At 42.9% G+C, this 4375-nt stretch overlaps 1 pseudogene; it reads left to right on the top strand.

Moving 5' to 3' along the window:
• LOC127198211 (pyruvate kinase PKM-like) overlaps window positions 1–4112 on the top strand; it is a 4347-nt pseudogene extending 235 nt beyond the window's left edge.
• The last annotated feature ends 263 nt before the right edge of the window (window positions 4113–4375 follow it).

The following is a 4375-nucleotide window of genomic DNA, read 5'->3' as shown; positions in this document are numbered from 1 at the left end:
CAACTAATATATACAGTCTGTAATTCTTATAAACATATATATATATATATTAATTTTACACAAAAGAAAATGTGTATAATTTTAATGTTGATCTCTATAAAATATTTGTTCCTACTGTAGCTTTAGGAAACTTGCAGAAATTTTGAGGACACTTCTACTTAAATGTACGTATGAGACCTAATGAGTAATAAATTGTGAGTGATTATTACATTACAACATAATGGCAGGTTTTATGTAAGTAAATTGCTGTGTGGAAAAGGATTTGAATGATCACTGGGAATTGCAATGATTAGGAAACACATTTCAACAATTATAGGATGAGACAATGTTGGTTTGACTACTGATAAAAGGGATACGCTTATGAATAATATAAAACATGCTTAAATTTGCCTGAAAGGGATTTAGTGTCTTTTAAATTCAATAGGATAAAATATGATCTATCTTAACTGTTGTCAAAGACTCATAACATTGTCAAAAACATGTCCATAAAATAAGATAAATTGAACTTCCATATACTACAATAGAAATCAAAGCAATCAATCCAGTAGATGGAAAATTTCATCATTTCTCCACTTTCATATGCCTGTTATTTGGAGCCTACAATTTATAGAAATTTCTTCAAGCATAGTGATACCTGTGGTACTAGTATTAGCAATTCTTATAGACCCAGCCTCTTTCCAGGCAAACTACAAATAAAAATAAATAAAAATGGGATATTTAGTAATACTATATTTTAAATATCTTTACATATATTATACTTTTAAGTTATGTGTATGTGGGTTGTTGGGTAGGGTGACTACATCAGATCCCCTAAAGTTGCAGATGGTTCTGCGCCACCTGATTCAGACTGTGAAATTTCAAAGACATGAATGGAACAAGTCATACACATAAAAAATTAAATTAAATTAAAATCGGTCCTGACAGACAGCATTTCTGTCCAGCAGGGCTCCTGCAAGTCCTGAAGATGGCACCTTTGTGGGGGCCATGCCTCCAAGATCTGGTTGCTCAGCATGTGAGTGCCATTTCCCAGAATACTTCTGCATTTCTCCTCATCAGGCCCATTTCTTCTAGAATGCCCTGCTTGAGAACCATACAGTATTCCCCTTGTGCCAGTGTCTCATCCCAAGGTCTTACTATCTCACAGCATGTGTCTGTTTTAAAAAACTATTGTCACTGGAGAGTCCAAAGAGCTCATTGATGCCATAAAGAGGTAAATGTGGTGTTTTTCTTTTCTCCTTTTGATTTTGTGTTTGTGTGTCTTACAAAAGTTTTACATTGTGTGGTAAAGACAATGAGTTTCATTATGGGAACTGTGAAGTGGCAACAGTTTTGGCGGGCTCCCACTTTAACCACCCAACTCCAAGGAAGAACAGGCATTTGAGCCACATAAACATTACACTGTTGTTGTGTTACACTAAGGAAATAGCCTGCAATCACAGGGAGTAGTTGGAAGGTGCTATCGAGAGAGTCAGAGATGTCTTTGTATTTGACCATAATGATGTCACCAATCACTTAAGGGTCAATTACAAACAAGTAGCCCAAAGCATGAATGAAACCATCCACATAGTGAAGAATCACAGTTTTTGGAGACCTATAAGTTGTCTGACCACCCAATAGGACCCTGGAGTCCATGCTGATAAAGCCAGGCTAATTGCTTACAAATAGTTCTTTTTAAAAATTAATTTATTAAAAGGCGAAAGATTTATACGATCTGAAGAGAAACCAGAGTATATAGCAGCCTTATTCATAATAGCCAGAACATGGAAACAGCCTAAGTGTCCCTCAGTAGAAGAGTGGATAAAGAAACTGTGGTACATATACACTATGGAATATTACTCAGCTATTAAAAACAAGGAATTCCTGAAATTTGTGGATAAATGGATTGAGCTAGATATGATCATAATGAGTGAGTTAAACCAGAAGCAGAAAGAATCAAATGGTATATACTCACTTATATCTGCATACTAGCCCAAGGGGCATGTCCCACGAAAGCCTTCACTTACCAGGAAACTGGGACAGAGGGAAAGGCATCCTATTGGGACTCTAAATGAGAGACGCATGGGAGAATAGCAAAATAAAAGGATACAGAGGGTCCTAGAAATCTACAAGTAGAACAATATGATAGGCAGATTTGGGCCCAGGGGTCCTGCTCAAACTAAGGCACCAGCCAAGGACAATACAGGAGGTAAACTTTAAACCCCTTCCCAGATCTAGCCAATGGTCAGAATATTCTCCACAGTTGAGTGGAGAGTGTGATATGACTTTCTCACGTACTCTGGTGCCTCATATTTGACCATGTCCCCTGGAGGGGGAGACCTGGTGGCACTCAGAGGAAGGACAGCAAGTAGCCAAGAAGAGACTTGATACCCTATGAGAATATACAGGGGGAGGTAATCCCCCCCAGGAACAGTCATAGGGGAGGGGAATAATGGGAAAATGGGGGGGGGGAATGGGAGGATACAAGGGATGGGATAAACATTGAGACGTAACAAGAATAAATTAATAAAAATTTTTAAAAAATTAATTTATTTTTATTTATTCAACTCACATCCTGATTGTAACCTACCTTCCTCATCTCCTCCAGGAACACTCTCCCTCCCTCTCCCTCTCTCTTCCTCTTTTCTCCCCGCGTCTTCAAAAAGCAGAAGCTGTCCTCCCATAACATCTGACCCCAGCCTGACTGAAATCTCTTCCTCTGTGGTCTGGCAAGACAGCCCTGCCAGCGGTAAGTGATAATGAGTGGGCAATGAAGACCATATCAGAGACACTTACTCACCATATTATGAGACACACATGGAGACTGTACTGCCTAGCTACTACATCTGAGCAGGGGTCTATGAGGTCTCCATGCTTGGTACTTGTTTGGTATATCAGTCTCTACATGCTTTATTTGATTTATTGGTCTCCTTGTATAGCTCCTCTCCTTTCCAGGTCCTTCTATCCCCCAACTCTTTCATAAGACACACTGTGCTCTGCTTGTAAAGTTTGCTGCAAGGTGGGCAGCAAGATCTACGCGGATGCTAGGCTCATTTCACTGCAGGTGATTGAGGAAAGTGCTGACTTCCTGGTGACAGAGGTGGAGAATGGTGGCTACTTGGGCAGCAAGAAGACGGTGAACCTCCGCGGTGCTCCTGTGGGCCGCCATTCCGTGTCAGAAAAGGACATCCAGGATCTGAAGTTCGGAGTGGAGCACGATGTAGACATGGTGTTTGCATCTTTCGTCCTCAAGGCAGCCTAGGTGCATGAGGTTAGGAAGGTCCTGGGAGAGAAGGGCAAGAATATAAAGATCATCAGCAAAATCAAGAACCATGAAGACGTACTCAAATCTGATGAAATTTTGGAGGCCAGTGATGGGATCATGGTGGCTCATGGTGACCTAGGCATTGAGATTGCTGCAGAAAAGGTCTTTCTTCCCAGAAGATGATGATTGGGTGATGCACCCGAACTGGGAAGGCTGTTATCTGTGCCCTTGAAGCCTGTTATCTGTCAGCCACACAGATGCTGTAAAGCATGATCAAGAAACCACGTCCCACCCATGCTGTTTGCAGTGATGTGGCCAACGTGGTACTGGATGGAGCAGACTGTATCATGCTGTCAGGAGAAACAGCCAAAGGGGACTACCCTCTGGAGGCCATGTGCATGCAGCTCCTGTTTGCCTGTGTGGCCGAAGCTGCCATCCACCACTTGCAGTTATCTGAGGAACTCTGCCTTCTGATGCCCATTACCAGCAATCCCAAAGATGCTGCCACCATTGGCGCCATGGAGGGCTGCATCAATTGTTGCAGTGGGGACATTACCATGCTCACCAAGTCTGGCAGGAGTGCTCAGTAAGTGGCAAGATACCATCATAGTGCTCCCATCATCGCTATGACACCCAATCCTCAGACAGCTCGCCAGGCCCAATCTGTACCTCGGCATCTTCCCAGAGCTGTCTAAGGACGCCATGTAGGATGCCTGGGCTGAAGATGTTGACTTCTGTGTAAAGTTGGCCATGAATATTGGCAAGGCCTGACTGAGGCTTCTTCACAAAGGAAGATGTGGTCATTGTGCTGACTGGCTGGTGCCCTGTCTTTGGCTTCACCAACACCATGTGTGTAGTGCCTGTACCTTGATGGTCCTCTGGAGCCCCTCCCCTGTCCCATCTCCTCCCCATTCCATCTGTTAGGCCAGCAATGCTTGTAGTGCTCACCCTGGGCCATAGTGTGGCCTGATGAGCTGGGACATCAGGGAAAATGAATGCCGCCGGAACATGGAATAGAGCTCAGATGTCTATCATGGCCCTACCTGAGCCAGGAGTGAAGGAGGAAGGCAGTATTGGAGACCCTGTAACATTAACAAAAGGACAACAACAACATCTCTGTGTACTTTGCTCCTG

This window comes from Acomys russatus, chromosome 2, assembly GCF_903995435.1.
Source record: "Acomys russatus chromosome 2, mAcoRus1.1, whole genome shotgun sequence".
Classification (NCBI taxonomy): Eukaryota; Metazoa; Chordata; class Mammalia; order Rodentia; family Muridae; genus Acomys; species Acomys russatus.
The sequence above is the reverse complement of the archived record's forward strand: the minus strand, read 5'-3'. Positions and strand labels throughout refer to the sequence as shown.